General features: G+C 40.0%; 1 long non-coding RNA gene across 1 annotated transcript; it reads right to left on the bottom strand.

Annotated features, from left to right (window-relative positions):
* Positions 1 to 440: 440 nt before the first annotated feature.
* LOC119494964 lies at positions 441 to 20,690 on the bottom strand. The gene is made up of 3 exons (XR_005208325.1): positions 20,680 to 20,690; positions 18,204 to 18,206; positions 441 to 862 (listed from the first exon to the last, which is right to left on the bottom strand). It is a non-coding gene; the product is annotated as an uncharacterized LOC119494964 (long non-coding RNA).
* Between the last annotated feature and the right edge of the window lie 1,086 nt (positions 20,691 to 21,776).

Genomic DNA, 21,776 nt, shown 5'->3' with positions numbered 1-21,776 from the left:
TGCTCTCTTGTAGGGAAGTTTACATTTTTGAAAAACTTCGGCATGACAGATTTTAAGTTGGCATGGTTAATGTCTCCTGCTGCAATAACAAGGCTGTCTGGTTGTGCTGACATGTAGTTGTTAATGGCACTCTGTAGCTGCTCCAAGGCTAGCTTAGCGTTAGCATTTGGTGGTATATAGACAGCTGTTATCATGACAGATGTAAACTCCCTGGGCAAGTAAAAAGGTCTACAGCTCAGCATCAGGTATTCTATCTCCGGGGAACAGTGTGTTTCAATAACCCTGGCGTCAGTACACCAGCTGCTGTTGACGTAAATACAAAGTCCTCCACCCCTGCTTTTACCGGAGTGAATGGTACGGTCCGCTCTGTAAACAACGCGGCCCGCTAGCTCGATAGCAGCGTCCGGGGTGTGCGAGTCCAGCCAAGTCTCTATTATTAACATCACACAGTACTCCAGGCAGCGCGATGTAATCCGCAGTCTTATCTCGTCCATCTTGTTGCTGAGTGACCGGGCATTGGCAAGGAAGAGGCTTGGAATCGCCGGTTTGTAGGGGTTAGCCTTTAGCCTAGCCCGTAGCTCCCTCTCTTCCCCCGCCTGCGTCTCCTGTGACGCTGCCGTCTCCGCAGAGTCTCCAGGGCAACGCTGCTTCCTCCTTCCGGGGAAAAACGCCGTATCTCCGGTGGAATAAAGTCCCAATTCGTGTGCGGGGTGCAAAGTTTGTCCGCCACATTAAGCAGCTCTGCTCTGCTGTATTGCAGATGTCCCTCTATCACTCCAGTGACAACGCATACACACACAAAGAACATACATACACTGCCGAACCGAGAGCACTGGGCCGCTGCGTCTAACCGCGCCGCCATCTTGAATTAAAAAGGATGGCCTTCTGGGTGAAAGTCCTGTGTTTGTTTGACCCATCCACAACCCCCACCTCTTCCCTATGTGGACTGTCATGGCAAATGTAATCCGCGACAAAATATGTTTCCCTCGAAAAGTAAATCACTATGCAGTTTTGTTGTGTGGGAACGGAATTTTTTGAGAAACAGGTCTGAAAATAGAAACAACACCCAGAGACACTGAACACCACAACAGGATGTTGTCTAGGCACTCATAGTTCCAGTTCTGCAGCCCTGAAAAAACACGTGTCCACAACAAATCACCCTCCAAGCTGACGGAGATGCCGTCAATCTTTCATCTCCGGTATACAATACAGCTTGTGATGCTCCTGTTTAAAGATGAACCTTCCCTTTATGGATCATAGAATCAGCCAGCATGTCGTTGTGGTGCTGGGGTGGATTTTCTCCTGTAATGAGCAGTCTGCAGTGTCTGTAACCTGCTGGGGAGACCAGACATCATTTATACCCAGGGCAAACAAGCCACGCCGGCTCTGCTGCCAAAAGCACCATCCATTTAATAGAGACAAGTCAGAGAGAGGGCAGCCTGCATACTGCCACAAAGCCAGCACCGCACTGCACTGCAGAGCACCAGCAAACAAACTGGGTGGGCGGGTTAATAAAGCCCATTTATGTGCAATGATTGTGCAATTTGTGATGAGTTTATTTGTGAATGTTTTAAAGTTTTAAGGGGTACATTCCTGTCTTTTTTCTTTTTTTTTAAATAAAGAACGTTAACATGTGTATGTTGTACTGTAAAACTGAAAAATTATAATGAGAAAGTCGGGATGGAAGAAATAGTTTTATGGAAACAGTGACAACATTTGGAATACAGTTCAGAATGATGCCCATTAGTGTTGTCTAATTAATTAGTCAAATGGTGATCAACATGGAAACCACAGAAAAAAAAAAAAAGTAATGGACAAATAACTAAATGACCATTTGAACCTGTAATTTAGTTTGAAGAGACAGAGCCGAAATCAAGCACCGCCAGCAGCTTAACAGTTTGATTCAAGTTCACAAGCTTTACAAGCAGTGATTAACCAACCCGGTTTCACAGGAAGGCGTATAAATACCATGACATTACACGGACATCCCACGTGTCATGAGTACGCATTTTAGTGTTTTCACGTGTCATTCATATGCCGCTTTTCGCGTATCATTTGTATGCCACATAAATGTCCGCAGTTAGGTTTAGGCAAGAAAAACACTAACTTACCCGTCATCCACATTAGGAACGTCAGGAGCGTGAGGCGGCTACGTGATTGACCCGTCGGATGTTAACACCAGTTGCGTTTCAGCTGCGTGTCTGCTGCTGCTGGGCTGCTACTGTCAGCCCTTTCTTTCTACATAGAGTTTGCCTTTCATATTGGACATTTCATTTCATTATAAATATCATTTATATTTATTTCAGACAGAGAAAGGTTAAGAAACGTGTGGTAATTTGTAAATAATAGTAATAATCCACAATTAAAACCCCGTACTATATTCATTCATGGAGCTCTCCAAGTCACTGCATGTTCTGCAACACTGTCCGGCATATATTTCAGAATAAAAGCCTCATGTTAACAAATGAAGGAATTCTGTCTACAGAACAAAAATGCGTGAGGGCTTTTATTTTGAAATGAAAGCAGGAAGATTTGATTTAAAAATAAATCTTTACTTTTTTTCATCTCCGTAAACTATTCTACAGATAGACATTGAAACTGTAGTAATGTTGCTGGTATGATGTCAATATACAGTCAATAGATCACTTTCACTGTCTGTGACATATTCTACAGATGTCTAGACAATGAAACTGTAGTAATGTTGCTAATATGATGTAACGCAGGCACCACGCGCTCCGTACGTTGCCTAGTGTGGCCGAGGCCTTAGGTTCAGGCAAGAAAACAACTTAGTTTGGGTAAGGGAAAATGTCATGGTTTTTTAAGTTTGACATTTTAAGGTAATGGAGCCAAGTAATAATATTGTCTAATGGATACAACATGGCAAATAGGGATAGTCAGAGTGTATAACATCAAAACCTGTGTGGATTTTTAAACTGAGGGTGTCACACTGTGAGCATTAAAATCACTGCAACGATACTGCTGTTTTAATTGACTGATGGCCTCTGATTTATCTGCATTTCCATCAAAAAGGGGATTTTGCATCCCTGCTTTCTCTCGTTTTCTCTTTTCTTGTAAGAACACAAAGTAGAAAACAATTTCCTCCATACGTAAAGAAGCCAAGAGCTAAGTGTGATTTGATTAACCTCTCTTTGACGGGACCGAGTCTCTGAAGACTTTCCTTTGTCAAATGTAAATGAAGTTGCCAAGCAAAGACTTGGGATGTATTACATGCAGAAAATGCATCTTAAAAGAGGGCCTACTTTGTTTCAAATGTGCATTTTTGACTTAAATGTCATTGAAATGAAGGGGAGGAAGATAAAACTCTTGCGATCTGATGACTTTTGATCAACTTTGAATTAATTAGTAGCCCGTGAGCAGCATTTACTCACTTTTTTGTATTGACCCTTTCTTATGTAGAAGGCTTTATGTGACATTTCCAATCAATAACTGGAGCTGCGGACTTTTTGTGCTTGCAGGAAGTGAGCTGCTTCTCTGAAGAGATTGGCAGCCACTGCACTGGGCCATAACCCCGAACCACTCCCCCACGGATATTAGAGAAACAATCTGGGAAATAAAGAAATAAGGAACTAAAGGTATAGTCAGCAGGCCAAGCCATTCACCTTGTCGTCCCCATGGACTTCTTGGCCGAGCGCCGAGCCAAAACACTAAGGGGCAACACTGAGGAAATGAGTTTCACCCTGATATCACACTCTTAGAACAGATTGTGCTTTTAAAAAAAAAAAAAAAAAAAGCTTTTATTTAGTTGGGAATGTTTGCTGAGCATGCAATGCCCTTCGGTTTCACACCTGGGAGTTGCCCAGTATAACCAGTCCAAAGCAGAGAAGTTTGGCAATCATTGCTTGCTCAAATAACATTTAGGACTGCACAGACTATTTTCATGGCATATGGTAGAGTTCTGCAGCCAGACAATTGGTTATTTTTGTTGACTATACAAAGGATTATTTTCCTCGCCTGCGCTTGTTTGGTGTTTTGGTGACTCACTGTGAACTGGAGTGGGAGGAGACGCACAGTAAGGGGTGTATCAGTAGCTATCAAAGCTGTGCAATACAATTCTGGTGTCCAGGATGAGTTGGATTTGGACTTGTGCTTACCTACACAAATAACCATTAAAGCTACAATTGGTAAGTATAAGAAAAATAACTTATTGTTTTCATATTTGCTCTGACAGTTGCACATGAGACAGATAATCTGTGAAAAAAAGAAAGTAATGTTCCTCTGTGTCCTGTGCTCCTAATGTCATTTTCAAGATTTCACCGCGCCCGAAGAAAAATAACCAATCAGGGACAAGCAGTCTCTAACACAGCTGTCAATCCGGCCCGTTCTCACAAAAAGACGTACAAATGCCACGATAATGCGCAAGGCGTTTAGCGTGCAATAAGTACGGCTCTCTTGATTTCTGCGTGTCTTTTGTACGCCATGTATCCTGTTCTTTATGCAATGTAAATGCATCCGCGTATAAATGCTACGTTAAGAGTTAAAGCTGAAGTAGGCGAGATTGGCGCAAATATCATTAAAAGAAATATTTTTGTAAAACAGTCGCTATATCGTGCCAGTAGTACATGAAACAGGTAACCTGAAAAAGAAAATCATGTTCCTCTGTGTCCTCCGGTGCTCCTAACAGCATCTGCAAGATTTCACAGACCACAGGAAAACAAGCAGTAAGAGCTGATCTGAGGTCTACTGTCCAGCTGCCGTCTATGAGAGCCGGCTGCCAATCACTCACGAACTCCGACCAAACAGTCAAACTAGGCAGAGCTGATCAAATATGAATCAATATTATGTTACGTTAATGTCTATTTCTCTCCTCAGATGTTTTCAGAATCATCTTGTAGTGCATGGTTTAGCTGTAAAATGAGAAAGTTTGTGACACAGCCGCCATTTTTAAATCTGTTGAAGGAACGGCAAGTTCTGGTCACATGACCGGAATACAGCCAATAGGAACACTCACTCAATGAAATGACCTGTGATTGGTCAAAGTCTCCCATCACGGGCTACATTTTCTAAAGCCTGAAAACAGAGCCATGAGGAGGAGCATAAGTCTAGTTTTCTCTCAGAACACTTGAATTACAATATGCTGAAAGGTTATTATGGACTTGTTGCCCAATGATGCCAAAAATATACTACCTAGTGCCACTTTAATGACGTAGTATAAAAAGTGAGAAAGACCACTTGGGCGGGTTTAGAAGGTGATTGGGCCCAACAAACACCATACTCTAATCCGGGGGGCCGCTGTTCATGTACCGTGCGTCACGTTACAATCAGCTATTTGTTCGTGTCCCGTGTTCACAACGTTCAATGTCTTTTTCACTGTACAAACGTAGCAGTTTTAAGCCCAACCATGTAGTTCTTTCCTAAACCTAACTACAGTGTTTTTGATGCCGAAAATATAGTGGTATCAAGGGGCGGTATGTGATGAGTTGGGATGAGAATGCATTGCTTAATTTCTATAAATGTCCACAGATCCTTACAGTCTTGACATTAGAGATGGATTTGAACATTTACATTTTCTCTCTTTAGTCACATTGGCACTCTAAAGGTAATATGCTCAAATGACTTTCTGTCCTCGTAATAAGGCAATATGTAGAGATGGTAATTAGTTAAAGCTGCAGTGCGTAGAAATGGAGCAAATATGATTAAAAAAAAGTTATTTTTATAAAACGGTCAAGAAATTATGTATGATGTCTGAGGTTTCATCTAAACAGCTAAAAAAAATCAATAACTCTGTGCTAAATATGGCCTACTATTCAGTGGCACCAGCATAACAGATTTCAGAAGTAGGTTTGCCTGTCATGTTTCCCATGGTGAACATTTTTAGGCTTACCCCCAGCTATTAGAATGGGAAATTACTCTCAATGTTTTTGCCATTAGCTAATCTTATTTATACCCACATGCTTTAGCAACAGTCCCACCAATTGGACATATTTCTGTCACCATAGGAATATAACCTGCTCCGAACGACAAAGTGGGTGGTTGATAGCCGGAACAGAGCCAGGTAATGTTGGCTGGTGGGCAGGATGTGTTGCTGATTAACACTCCTCCACCACATATTTACTATCAGGTCTAATTTCTCATTTTTTACGGTAGATGGTAAAATGAACATCAGAGAGGTATATGCAGCCTGTTCTCATTCCCAGGGCGTCGAATACCGATGCTTTGATACCCTTTAACACCTGTATAAGACACACCAGGCTTTCCATTAACTAAAATGTAAGGCGCAGAGCCTTGCAGAGGCAGCATGTAAAATATCTCTCCAAAAAGAGCGCAAGGAACACCATTCACTGTTTCTAGGCAACAAAAAAAACCAGATGCAGTTGTTCTAATTGGTTGCACTTTGAAAGGTCAGCGGCAGCCGAGGTCAAAGTTGAAATAATTTGAACTTTGAGCGCAGCGTCACGGGTAGCATTTCTACAAGGTGTAAACAGCTTAAAGATGGGTGGAAAGGTTGGTGGACGGGTCCAACAAACACAAGGCTTTCATCCAAGAGACTGCTGTTCGTATCCCGTGTGTTCTATTTCACTTTCACGTTACAATCAGCTGTTTGTTGGTGTCCCGTGTTCACAACGTTTCATTTTCAATGTACAAACGTAGTAGTTTTGTTCCTAAACGTAACTATACTGGTTTTGTTGCCTAAACCTAAAAGGATGCCGAGGGTAACTCTAGTGTTTTTGATGCCAAAAATTACTACAAGGGGCATGGCAACAGTATGAGTACAGTGTTGTTTATTTATTTGAATGCAAAAATATGTAAAAAAAAAAAAAGAAGAAAGTGAACACTGCTTGTCGGGCTGATAAAGATGGACGATGGCGTTCCTGCGATGTTCAAAATATGTGTTGTGATTAGACCGTGAGCATTTATCAACCTTTGATACACTTTTGGGGGTTTGTGCTGCACTAACATAATTTTGAATGGAAGGTAGCAATGAGAACGATTCCCAGTGTTTACAACTTTTGAAGTGATCTGGCAACTCAAGATGTGCTTCTATTTTTCACTCATTAGGCTACTGAAGATTTGAGACTTGCAGTATTTATGTCTTCTGTCGTTAGCTCGTTTTGCTTCGAAAAGAGACCCATCCTGGCATCAATGAACGCTAACAAAATAGAAGGAGGAAACCCAACATTAAAGGTTCTCTAAACATATATGCAGAGCATTGATATAGCATCCAATAACTATTTACTACGTATAGATATAGTGGAGTAACCCTAATGTCTACCTGAGCAGAGAATGAAGTCGCTGTCCCTCTGTGTGTATTGTAATCTGAGCGTCTTGCTTTTTTGACCATTGTTTAGTAGCCGGGCCAGCTGCTCGTGCTTTTAGTGCATGTTTGTGCATGTGACTAACGCCATCCCGACCGATGGCGCCATCGAGGGATTGTAGCACTCACCCTCCGATCCCCTCCCCCAGGTTAACACTGTTATCTCCGTCAGTAAGGTTGCCTTTGTTTTCACCGTTAGCACTGTTGGCTACGAACCGTCGGCTCAGCTGTCGCCATTTCGAGAGCCGTGCGAAGGCAATAGAAATGCTCCCAATCTCGCATTTGGCACATTTAAGTACAATTCTTAAAATACTACTTAAAGGTCCCATATCATGCTCATTTTCAGGATCATACTTGTATTTTGTGTTTCTACTAGAACATGTTTACATGCTGTAATGTTCAAAAAAACCCTTTATTTTCCTCATACTGTTGGCCTGAATATGCCTGTATTTACCCACTGTCTAAAACGCTCTGCTCAGTGCATTTCGACGGAATTGTGACGAAATTGCAACAGAATTGCGTTGCTAGGCAAACAGCTTGGGTCCATGTGTACTTCCTGTCAGCTGATCACATTCACATACACTGCAACCAGTAATAAACTGGGATATATTTAGAATGTTTACGTTTTAATCTGTGTGAAGGGTCTAAATATGGTATATTTGTGACTTCACAAATGGACAGAAATCCTGACAGCTTGTTTCAAATGCAGAGTTGCTGAATACGGGCAGTGTGTATTTCCCTGTGGATTGAGCGTTTCGATACTCTCACAGTATTTATATAGGTCTTAAGCCTGCTTTATAATAAAAAAACATGAAAGTCTCACTTTTTTATAATATGGGACCTTTAAAACACAATTAATATGAGTAATTTGAACACAAAATGAAATGTTGGTGTGCAATGGTGAGCAGCAGTTGGATAGGTTGGTCGAGTGAGGGTAAAAAAAAAAATACTGTCCATGGTCAATAAAGTGCCGTATATATAGGATTAGTGTTTGAATACCTTGAACATTGTGTGAAAAGAAGCATCCATGTTTTTTTTCAGTTTCAGAAAAAATTCAAGTTTCCCAATCATAATTATGGCTTGGATGTTGATTTTCACAAGTCTCAGTCTCACTTACGTTATTCCACTAAAGGGAAGGATTTACAGTACTTAGACCAATTACTGATGCTCTTAAATCTTCAGATTTGAATTGAATAGGACTGAAAACAACAACTGTAAAGTTCCTCTTTTCCAGGCCTCGCTGTGAGGTGCAGCTGGCTGACCTCAGATCAGGATTACTGCCAGTTCGTGTTGTATTCTGAACTCCACATACTCTTCTGTGACTTTTGTGACGGTTGGTTAAGTTCTCGGCAATGTTGAAACACAACATCCCAGCATATCCTAGTAATAAACCAATACATAGAAAAGATCATCAGCCAAATTGGTACCAAAGGTACGTTTGCTATTTAACTGAAAAAGGATGTAACAAGATGCAACCAAAATTAGCCTTCCCCCCCTTCCCCTGTCTAAGTCAAGAAATACTGAGTCCTCAATATGCATTATGTCCACTCCATCAGATTGCTTTGTGTTGTGGAGACCGTTGGTGTTAACCACCCTAATGTGATGAAGCCATTATGAGAGACTCTCTTGGGGAGAGGGCGGGGGGAGGTCCATCAAGAAGTGAAAGCCTGTCACATCATTATAGTGGTTAAAAAGATTAACCCTTCCTGTCAATGCAGGATCCAATGGTGTTCACCCATTTCAGGCTGCGGTTTAAGGTTCACTCTTGAGACAATTTAATTTGTAGTAGTGGTTAGTTAAGTACATATTACTAGAGTGGCAGCAGAGAATTACTGTATTAACTTTTTTTTTTAACCATTTTAACCGATAGCGTTAATTGTTTCAAATGCTTAAAGATGGTTAACGGCTAAACGGTTAATTATTAACATTCCTAATACCCAGCCCAATCATAAAATGTAATGTACTGATTCCTGCACATGTATACAAATTTAAATTTTTTTTCATGATGGTCAGCATGAAATCAGTTCATATATAATGTATACCTCAGTATTTTTTATACAGACCATTGTTCGTGTCCCGTTTGAAAACACAAGTCAAAGTTTTTCTATTTGTTATGTAACTTCTGTACTTAAGTTACAGCACTTCTAGAGTTATTTTAACCCAAACCCTGATCTTTTTCTAAACCTAACTAAGTAGTTTGTTGCCTTAACCAAACCGCAATATTTTCCTAAACCTAACTAAGTAGTTTGTTGACTAAGCCTAACCTAGTTGATCTTTTCCAAAGCCTAACTAAGTAGTTTGTTGCCTAAGTCTAACCAAGTCGATCTTTTCCTAAACCTAACTAAGTAGTGTGTTGCCTTAGCCTAACCGAGTCGATCTTTTCCTAAACCTAACTAAGTAGTTTGTTGCCTAAGTCTAACCAAGTCGATCTTTTCCTACACCTAACTAAGTAGTGTGTTGCCTTAGCCTAACCGAGTCGATCTTTTCCTAAACCTAACTAAGTAGTTTGTTGCCTAAGCCTAACCAAGTCGATATTTTCCTAAACCTAACTAAGTAGTTTGTTGCCTAAGCCTAACCGAGTCGATATTTTCCTGAACCTAACTAAGTAGTTTGTTGCCTAAGCCTAACCAAGTAAATCTTTTCCTAAGCCTGAGTAGTTTATTGCCTAAGTCTAACCAAGTCAATGCATTCCTAGACCTAAACAAGTAGTTTAATTTTGAAAAGACTGGAGCGGAAATTATCACGTGTTGCTGGACATTCTTAGGAAAATGCACGAAAAATATGTTGCTGAAAGTCGGGCTGAGCGTCACGAAAATGTACACAAATCAAATAGATTAAATGTTATGACTATTTCACAAACTGCCGTAAGACTGTTAGTATACCAGTGTCAGTGATGCTTAAAAAAACAAAGGGATACGAGATCAGTCGTTGGTCCAGCATTTCCTGAACCAGAAACTTGACGTTTGCTGTTCAGTAGACAGCTTGGATCCCTGTAGCTTACACGTTTCTCTTGTCAAACCAAACTAACTTACAATATTGCACGCTTTTGATTTCTCAGAGGTATACATGGGTTAGGTTCTGTAGCAGAGCTAAGTTCAAAACCTTTCCACTCAGAACCTCAATTCCCATGAGCGCACAGCACACTGCCAAGGTTTTTTCTTAGTCTATTTCTGTGGGCAAGAACAGAAAAGTTAAATCAATCATGTGTGCAGGGCTTGAAGCGAGGGGCATGGACGTGTCTTTCCATGTGTTATTCAAATGCCTGAGATTAGATAAGATTGTTTAATTCTGTTGCAGTAGCCAAACAATATCAGCTATAATTATCAATCCACAGCTCAGAGTAAACTAACGGTTGCCATACGCACTGATTGCAACAGCTCCAAACCACAGTTCTGGGTTGTTTTTATATAAAACCTGTCAGTCAGTGGATTCCCTCAGTCCCCCGACCATCTGAAAAACTGCAGGAAAATTCATCTAAAAGACCTCAGAACTCGAATGATAACTCCCATGAGCACCCAGGTCAGCTTCTGACTCCTTGTCTATTTCCTAGGATTGCACATGTATGTGTCTAGGCTTACACAGTACAATTTGACGACACTGGGAAGTAACTCATTACATTAAAATAAAGTAATTATTGTAACAAAGGGATTAGATAACTGTGATATATTTCATCACATTTCTGAGACTACAAAAGAGTTGTTCAATTCCTTAGAACTTTTTTAAGTGGTAATCTGTAAAATTATGATTTTATAGTCCAAATATGTTGCTACGTTTTTACCTTGTGTAAATAAGTAGTTGTGTGCATGTTAGTCTCACATGGAAACAATATAAGTTATTAATGTGCTTCTTTTCCGTACAGCTTGTGCCCATCATATGCACACAGCCACCTTTAATCTACCACCTTTGTCATACAAAGGTGGTAGATTAAAGGTGCTGCAGTTCAAAAACACAGGTTAGACAATTTTCAGGACAGATATTTTAAGCCATGTCATAGAAGGAAAAATGTTGGTGTAATCAGAAATCATCCATTGCAGTAACCTCGATAAGGTATATGAATATTAGGATTGTCAGTAGATTAAAATATTTAATTGCGATTAATCGCGCATTTATTGTCTGTTCAAAATGTACCTTAAAGGGAGATTTGTCAAGTATTTAATACTCTTATCAACATGGGAGTGGGCAAATATGCTTGCTTTATGCGAATTTATGTATATATGTATAATTGGAAATCAATTATCAACACAAAACAATGACAAATATTGTCGAGAAGCCCTCACAAGTACTGCATTTAGCATACAAAATATGCTCAAATGATAACATGGCAAACTGCAGCCCAACAGGCAACAACAGCTGTCAGTGCGTCAGTGTGCTGACTTGACTATGACTTGCCCCACAACTGCATGTGATTACCATAAAGTGGGCATGTCTGTAAAGGGGAGACTTGTGGGTCCCCATAGAACCCATTTACATTCACATATCTTGAGGTCAGAGGTCAATGGACCCCTTTGAAAACGGACATGACAGTTTTTCCTCTCCAACATTTATTTAGCGTTATTTGGCCTCCTTCACCACAAGCTAGCTATGACATGGTTGGCACCAAAGGATTCCTTAGGTTTTTCTAGTTTCATATGATACCCTAATCTTCTTTAAAACTGAGCCTGCTACAACCTAAAGATCACAAGTTGCGTTAAATCATTGGCGTTAATTAATTTGCCTGAACTTTGACAGCCCTAATGAATATTCTCGTTTCACATCACATCCGTAGTATTATTATAACCAGGACAAGAATTCCTGCTGGGACAGTATGCATGTAAACATACTCACTGACAGAATATGTAGACATTGAAAAAAAAGAAGCTGAATTAAACCATTATATTATTAAATTATTTGGCAATGAAGAGATGAATCCCTTTGTGGGCGGGAGTGACTGTCTGGCCTAGGGCATGTGTCTTTGCTTCATATATTTACTGCATATTGTGTTGTTAGTCATCCATGACCAATTACATGGTTTGGGGAGCATGTGTAATTTTAGATGGATGTTTATGAAGTGCTAAGGAAATGGCCTGAAGGTAAAAAAAAAAAAAGTAAGAATCAACATTAACTGAGTTTGAATCTGAGTGCTGAGCAGGCAGTCTTCACAGAATACATCAATTCTTAAAGGACCCATATTGTAAAAAGTGAGATTTTCATGTCTTTTATATTATAAAGCAGGTTTAAGTGCTTTATAAATACTGTTAAACTATCAAAACGCGCAATATACAGAGAAATACACACAGCCCGTATTCAGAAATTGTGGGTTTGAAACAAGCCGTTTGGATTTCTGTCCATTTGTGATGTCACAAATATACAATATTTAGACCATTACAAAGTTTTAAATGTAAACAGTCTAAATGTGTTCCAGTTTATTTCCTGTTGCAGTGGATGTTAATAACATCAGCTGACAGGAAGTAAACATGGACCCAAAATGATGCCTATCAACACAATTCCGTTGAAATGCACTAAAACGGAGCGTTTCAGATAGAGGGTGAATACAGGTATATTCAGGCAGACAGTATGAGGAAAATAATGTTTTTTTTTAACATTACAGCATGTAAACATGTTCTAGAAGAAACACAAAATACAAGTATGAACCTGAAAATGAGCACGATATGGGACCTTTATGTGAAGATTTGAAACCACTCTCATATGTAAAGATGCAGATTGTGCAGGATAGAAACAGCAAGCCTGGAACTGCCCAACAATTAAAAATAAACACAAAATCAGCCCACCAGCATCTCTAAAAGCTCACTAATTATAATGTTATTCCTCGTTTGTTTAATCTGTACAAAAAAAGTGTGAAGTCTCCGGAGGGCCAAGAAACAGCCTGGCACAGTAATTCCCTGTAAAAGCACAACTTTTACACGTCAGTTTTGTATGGATTAAACAAACAATACATTGTAAGTACTGGACGGAGCCAGGCTCGCTGTTTGTCCCTGTTTCCAGTCTTTTATGCTATGTTTATTGAGTTGAAAGTTTTCTATTTGACGAAAGAAAGATTAAAACAATTTAAAACATGACACTGTTCAGCTCGGCATATACAATAAAGACAAAGGAGAAAAAAGATCATTCTCTACAGGCACATCTTTCAAACATTGCACATCATTTTGAGTGACAACCGCCATAGCTGGGCCTCAGCATCACATATACATCATAAAAAGCTTTTTATTTTGCATTTAAAGACTCAGTAGGCAAAATATTTTTGACATCTTTGGTCAAAACATTCCATAACAACCTTTCAGCATTTTGTAATTGAAGTGTTCTGAGAGAAAACTAGACTTCTGCACCTCCTCATGGCTCTGTTTCCAGGCTTTAGAAAATCTAGCCCGTGACGGGAGACTTTAACCAATCACAGGTCATTTCAGAGAGAGAGAGCGTTCCTATTGGCTGTTCATTCAACGGTGGCAAGCTGTCAATCACTCGTGAACTCCGATCAAACTAGGCAGCGCTGATCAAATATGAATTGATATTCTGTTACTGTACTGCCTATTTTATTTATTTATTTATGTTATGCATTTAATTTTTTTTTTTATAAAAATAACTTTTTTCAATCATGTTTCCTCCAATTCTACCCACTGCTGCTTTAAGACACAATCAATTTTTCAGATGTCTTCCCACATATCTTCCGTAATCTCTACACCGGTCTGTCCCAGCTCCCAAATACCAAGAGCCCTTCAGAATGTCTCCCACAGTATACAAAAGATCTGCTTTTCAATAGGAGAGACATTCACATCAGGTAACAAAGACGTGTTTTTCGTAATATAATCTCTTATCTGAAGGAAAAGGTAGTTTCTGGATGCAACTGATGTGTTATAGCTTCATATTTAACAGGCAGATGTGAGAGTGATATCAGTCTTATCATCTTACTCTCAGCAAGAGAGCGGATTTCCCAAAACTGTTCCTTTAAAAGGAACATGTCATGCTGACTCAAGTTAAAACCTTTGGGTTTGTGTGATGATTTGGCTGAATACCAAATAATCAGTGACCTAAAATGTATGGGGGGCCTTTATATACTCCCTCACAACATAATATCTTGCCACTAGAAGATGAAAAATTGCATATATCTCTCTTCATATGGTTTGTCATTTAGCTTTTTTGTCTACATTGTTGGTGATGAATAGTAGTAGTAAGGTATTTTTGCACAGTATCTCTGTAAGTATACCTGTCAATTAATCTTGTCCAGCACTGCAAAAATGTTCTTTCTTGAGATTATACAAGAGAGGAGAGGAGGAAGACAGTATAAGAAATAATCCACCATTAGTAAAATCTGTAATTAGCTAGCTACATGTTGAATCACTTGCATCAAATCAAGAGTATGAAACTGGACTTTTGTTGGCTTATCAGCACTGATTTATCTGCGTCTCTCTGCAGATGATGTAACACTTGTAAGTGTAACCACGCTTGTTCTAGTTTCCTGTGGTAATCACCTCCTCCCCTTTCTCTTTGTAGCAGCTGCCAAAAAATCCACTGCTGCATCTTTAAAAGAGAAGAGAAGTCAGAGAACAGTCAAAACAGGTGGTGGAAACACAACTCTTTGAGAGATTTTTCTGCTCCGCAGTGTTGGATTCTTTTTTAACATGTTCTCATTGAGCTGAAGCAGAGGGCAGACTGTGTGAGGATCTCAGTAAAATATTACAAGTAGCCATTTGTTATCTGCTCAATGGGAGGGTCACACATTACTTTAATACACAAGCAATTAGTGAATGTAAATAGGTATTTTTATTTATAATTTTTAGCTGAGAGAAGTGTTGTACAAGGTGTCATGTTTCTCTTTTATGTCATCCTCTCCCTCTGACATCATGTCTATTTTTATCGGTGCATATTGTGTTATGTCATAATTTCATATTCATTTTTCAATCTTTTCTCTCCTTTCTGTGTTTTCCATTTCCCACCTACTGTATGTCCAACCTTACTGCCAGACAAAATGTTGTCGCTGGATGACTTCTAACAAGCTCTCTACAACCACTGCACTTGCACTAAGAAATGTGTGGTAATTTGTAAATAATAGTAATAATCCACAATTAAAACCCTGTACTATATTCATTCATGGAGCTCTCCAAGTCACTGCATATTCTACAACACTGTCCGGCATATATTTCAGAATAAAAGCCTCGTGTTAACAAACGAAGGAATTCTGTCCACAGAAAAAAAATGCTTGAGGGCTTTTATTTTGAAATGAAAGCAGGAAGTGTTGATTTCAACCCTGTACTTTATTCATTCATGGAGCTCTCCAAGTCACTGCATGATCCACAGCACTGTCTACACATATTTCAGAATAAAAGCATTGTGTTAACAAATGAAGGAATTCTGTCCATAGAAAAAACACTTGAGCGCTTTTATTTTGTAATGAAAGCATCTTCACTGTCTTTGACACATTCTACAGATGTCTAGACATTGAAACTGTAGTAATCTTGCTGGTATGGTGGTCTGTTGTTGCTGTGAACCGCGCGGCTTGAAATTAATAATAAAGTTTGCCATCTTGGTTCGAACTACGTAGCCTCTGTGTCATTTTGAATATCTCCGTTCTGCACAATATGATTGGTCGATGCCTTTATTTGAGGTGCGAAAGCTCAGAAAAATCAACCTTTTTCCGAAATGAAATGCTGCCTTTTGCCATATGATATTCACATTCTGTATTCATGACAAAAACAACAGTTCGAAAAAAAAAATATATTGACGTGCAAATTAATTGCATGAAAAAAAAAGGCCACCGGTGTGTATAGGCCTTGAAGTTTCTCGTTGGAGTGGCAGCAGTTATGGTTCCAGGCCGGAGGGTCGGACTGGAATGGGCCTGGAGGGATGGAGGAGCAGCTGGCCGACAGTGTCTTCACACCATGCTAGTTTAGAGCACTTATTTCAAACCCTGCAGCAATTTCCCCTTTGACCCCCAAAGTTCCACCACAGCCAGCGGGCATCAGGCATCATGGGAATGTTTCCTGTGAGCCAATCAAAAGCTGCTCCCCCTCCTACAACAAATTCACATTGCATCATGTGTGATGGAAGCACACAAGCTCAACGGTAAGGTTTACTTTGATGGTTGGCACATTTGTTCACACTGCCTCAAATATAGAGGAATAAACTTGATGTTATTTGTTTTCTAGCATAATGACTCAGACCAAGAGCTTGTTCAGAGGATGAATTCTCATCAGGGATACAAGCCAACTGTGCAATGTTTGTTTACAGTCAGAATGTGAAGCGCAGTGATTTATACTAATGCTGCATGCCTTTTTTTTTTCCTCCCATAAGTCTTATTTCTGCAAAAACTTGCTGAGTAATAAAGGCAGTGGTTGCTCCTGTGTTGCATTTTATTGATAAATTACACCTTGAATGGAATGTTCTTCAGTTGCTGTTTTACACTGAAGTAAAACACACAAGTGGCGTCTTGGCTTGGAACTTTTTTCAGGATACCCCTGTGGTAATGTGTCATAACTAACTTGAATCAAACGTTACAATCAAATTGCCAAATTATTTGGCTTTAGGGACGGCGATGTCAGTCAGTCGGTCATTCGGTCCATCACTCAGTTCAAACTGAAACATGCCAATATCTATCGGATGGATTGCCTTGACATTGTATGAAGACACTCTCAGTCTATTTGTAATCCATTACTAAGTTACAAACAAACCTTTGTAAATGTAAGCCTAGGTATGACTTTGTTTAATGCATTCATGGAGAAATATGTGTTTCACGTGAATTAGTATTCATTCATTCATTCATAGTGTTCGTTTAGAATGAGTTGAATATTGTGATTACACTAACCTACGTTACTCAGCTGTAGTCTCTGCTGTAGTTTGTGTTTAGTGCTAATTAGTAGGAGTGGGAAAAAAATTTCACCTACAGTGTGTATCGTGATCTTTTTTTAATGATTTTGAAATAGATTTTTTGATGCCAAAGGTGATACAAGTGCTTAATTTGAGTCTATGCAGATGTACAGTAGAAGGAAGTTGCTGCTTTGATAGTTGTAGTCTGAGTAATGTTACGACCAACACATTCTTTTCTCAACTCGTCATATACCGCCGCTTCGTCACACCCCTTGGCATCCCTTTATTTTCGGCATCAAAACCACTATACAATACATATCGACACCCAAATATCGTGATAGACGTAACCACTTAAGCTATTACGTTTATTCATTTTAAACAGAAAACACATTTTATATTGTGATATTTACTGGAAATTACATACAATATAGCCAACAGCGAAACATTCAGCTCCCTGGCGATCTCCATCCAGCCAGCTGCCACCTCATTTATTGTAAAAAGCAATTGTATCGGGGCCAATCACAATTATGTTATGCTGCTGTGTAGAAATCCGATTGGAATTACATTTCAAACCACCTCCAAATATAGTTTGGATCCGATATTGCAAAAAATTTTTTTGCTGCCCAGACTTTACAAAACCCAATCTGGATATACCAAAAATCGGAACAAGGCTTAAGATGGAGACCATGGTAAGCATTAAACCTGCTAAACGTTATCATTTTAACATTGTCATTGTGAGCCTGTTAGCATTGTGATGTTAGCATTCACTGAAAGCACTGCTGTGCTGAAGAGCAGCGCCACACTGAGTTGCTAGCATGGCTGACTACTCTCCCGTCTCCTCTCCCAAACTGCTCGTTTTGTCATGTTTCCCTCTACTTGTCCTTCACCTCCTTTCCTCTCATCTCATCTTTTCTCCTTTCTACTTTCTCTTCCTACAGTTGTCCTGAATTTCTCCTCAGCTTATTATACAATATGTGTTGAAAGCATGTAGTAAAGCATTCCTTGGTGTATGAATAAACCATGAAGCATGTTTCCTAGAATCTCTGCATGCTGTCTTTCTCTGTCTTTGTCTGTTTCTCTCTCATGATCTTCATCTCTCATGATCTTCATCCTGTCCCTCACTGCTTTCTTTCACTTGCTCTTCCATTTTTTTCTGTTCCTCTGTCTCCTTATCTCTCTACACCATCTCCCCCTTTGCTATCTCTCCCTCCTGACTTCAGATGAGTTCATTGCCTCCCTGAGAGACTCGCCACCCACCCACAGTTCTCTCTGATTGAACTCTGAAAGCCTCAGAACTTTGCTGTCAAGATTCAATTTGTTCTGACCTGAGCGAGGGGCGTGAACGCCATCGTTATGTCATTATATCAGAGGAAACGGGACGACGCCATCGCGCCAGAAGAGACGGATCGGATCCCGAGCTTAATCATCCTAATGCCCCCCAGCAGAGAGCATGGGAGTGTATCAAACAGGATACGGGGTTATGGTAATGGAGTGTAAGGCTGATTGAGATTTCAGTAAATTAATTAGGCCCCGGGAGAGGGACGGACTAAGGAGGTGCGTTGGATTGCGATCGCAGAGAGAGAGACAGGCGGGTGGGTGGGTTGGAAGTTGAGGGTGAGGACTGGGTGAACGGAAAAGACAGAAACAAAGAAATTAAAGAAGAAGACTGGCTGTGATGAGGAGGAATGTGCTGGGTGCAGATGAAGGGAAGAGGCAGGAAGGTGGGGCAAGGTGAGAGAGGGGTTGTGGGTACAAAGTAGAGACGGAGAGGTAGAAAATAAGATGGATCCATGTATAAAACAGGGTAAGAGATAGAAGGGCATGCTAGGTCAAGGGAAGTGTTTGCCTACAAAGCAAAGGCAGACAGAGACATACACAACAAATTTGAATTTGACCTTAATTATAAAACACTGCTTTAAAAAATAAGCCCCAGTGTGCTTTCCTTAATCATGGTCCAAAGCACGGCTCTTTCCAGACGAAGAGAAAGATGTAAAAATGAGCGTATCAGGGGGGTGTAAGAGAGAGAGAGGAAATAGAAAGAGATGCAGACAGACCGAGACAGACAAGGGAGCGTTAAGTTCAAAGCGCACAGTGTCCGGGGGAGACAGAGTAGCTTCTTGTCTCTGTGTAAATGTCAAGCTCTCACTTCCCCATAATGACCCCTGAATCACCCACAAGTCAGTCCAGAGCATTGAGGAACATCCTGCCGACTCCATTATCAGCAGGCAGGTTAGCCTGGGGCCACTGGCACCGGAAAGACTCAAGACCTAAAGGTGGTGTAGTCAGGGGATTAAAATCCCATCATAAAGTTGTCCCAGACAATACAGGACATGGTTCATCGCTAAATCCTCTACATGTCACTGCAGTGGAAAGTCTGGATAGTACAACACAACCCCCTACCACCAGACAATATGGTATTGGAGAATTTCACAAAGTCTACTACCAACAAATCATTTGCATTGCAACTACAGTATAGTTACGATGAGGAAAGGATTGTGGTTATGACAAAGAAACTGTGGTTAAAATATGGTTAGGGTTAGGCAATTACAGCACTTGTTTAAAGGTCCCATATTGTAAAAAGGGAGATTTTCATGTCTTTCGTATTATAAATCAGGTTTAAGTGCTTTATAAATACTGTTAAACTGCTTTATAAATACCGTTAAACTATAAAACCCCTCAATATACGGAGAATAAACACAGCCCGTATTCAGATATTGTGAGTTTGAAACAAGGCGTTTGGATTTCTGTCCATTTGTGATGTCACAAATATACAATATTTAGACCATTACACAGTTTTAAATGTAAACATTCTAAATGTGTCCCAGTTTATTTCCTGTTGCAGTGTACGTGAATGACATCAGCTAACAGGAAGTAAACATGGACCCAAACTGTCGCCTAGCAACACAATTCCGTTGCAATTCCATTGGAATGCAATGCAAGTATTTCAAGCGTAGTTATTTTAACCCAAACCACTTTCTTGTCCTAAACCTAACTAAGTACTACTGTTGCCAAGTTTTTTTCCTGAGATGATGGAAGTTTATCTTGAAAAGACTATATGCACGTAACGAGCAGAAATTGACACGTGTTGCTGGACAATCGTAGGAAAACGCACAAAAAAATCAGGAATAGCTTTTTGCAAGATATCATACAAAACCGTTGTATGAGGATATGTTGCTTCATTAATAGTATGCTATTTCCTGCATGGGCTCTCAACATTGGCATTGGATTCAATTTGTGCACTGCAGGATTGTCTAGGAAGATAGTTTCTGGCAAAACCCGGGTGTACATGATGGCACAGAATGTTGCTCCAAGTCCATCTAGAAAAACATTATGGCATTCTGTTTCTGACAGTCAACGTTGGTTTATTTTAACCATGGCCAAAGTCTTTACTCGACTTTAACCATAGTAATGGCAAATCACAAAATGGTTTGAATAACTTTTGTAACGGTCGTATTTGTCTTGGATGTTGCCGATAGGACAAAAGGTCAGAAAACGCAAATGGGTCATTTTGAGATGCAATGATGAACAATAGTCATTGTATAGTTTATAGAGTACTTGATCTTGAGAACTTATCTTGTTGAGCAGATGTCTTTGTGAATTCTTTATTCTACTTTACTTGCAAGTTGAATGGGTTCAGGAGCTCTATGGCTATCACATTCAAACCTTAAGGTTGACCTTGTGGTTGCACTTGCAATTCATTATGAGGATAAACACAAATTTGGTAAATGGACTTGCATTTATATAGCGCCTTTTTTTAGTCTTCCGACCACTCATAGCGCTTTACACGACATGTTAGCATTCACCCATTAACACACATTCAGACACTGATGGCAGAGGCTGCCATGCAAGGTGCCAACCTGCCCATCTGGATCTGATCTAAATAATCATTCACACACCGGTGGCTCAGCCTTCGGGAGCAATTTGGGGTTAAGTGTCTCGCTCAAGGACACTTTCGACATGTGACAGGAAGAGCGAAGGGGATCGAACCGCCGACCTTTCCATTGGTGGACAACCTGCTCTACCCTCTGAGCCACAAAAGCTATACAGGCTGTGACAGTTGATACATGCATAGCATAACAACTAACATAACATGCATCTATTTTTAATTTTGTAGGGAACAATGTCTGCTGGGCATCAACATGACAAGGAAAGTTATACTGAACATACCTGCAGACTACTTCCTGCCAGTACTAATGTCAATACTTAAATTGTATCACTGTGAATGTATTGCATTTGGTTTCCCTAGCTATTCACTTCTTAACATGTAGGATTGAGGAAGAAAGACCCGATCTATCTCTGGTGTCCTTTTTTGCTTTGCAGGCTACGCCCAACCAACCACCTCCAAAACATATTTTGCAAAGCAAATTAGCAGTATATAAACATAGAAACAAAAAAAACAGTTGCCATAGCAAATTAGTGCCTCCTGCAGCATATGGTTAACTGGACGGATGATGTTTTGGGTGATATTGCGGCCTCATAAGTCCGCAGCAACAATTCTCCAGGTCTCTGCCACATGAATTTGAAGGGTACACTAGGCGATAGCCTACAACTCCGCATTGTCGTCTTTGTATATGCTTCATAGAATCTTTAACATACAGACATTGGAGCACATCCTTCCTTTGGGGCACTACAAACTGAATTTAGTGATTCTATCTGTTTTGACTCTCACTTCGAGGTGTGCCAAAAACAATAAAACCCAAACTGACAT

Source organism: Sebastes umbrosus, chromosome 9 (assembly GCF_015220745.1).
Source record: "Sebastes umbrosus isolate fSebUmb1 chromosome 9, fSebUmb1.pri, whole genome shotgun sequence".
NCBI lineage: Eukaryota > Metazoa > Chordata > Actinopteri > Perciformes > Sebastidae > Sebastes > Sebastes umbrosus.
Note: the sequence above shows the minus strand (reverse complement) of the source record. Positions and strands in the feature narration are given on the sequence as shown.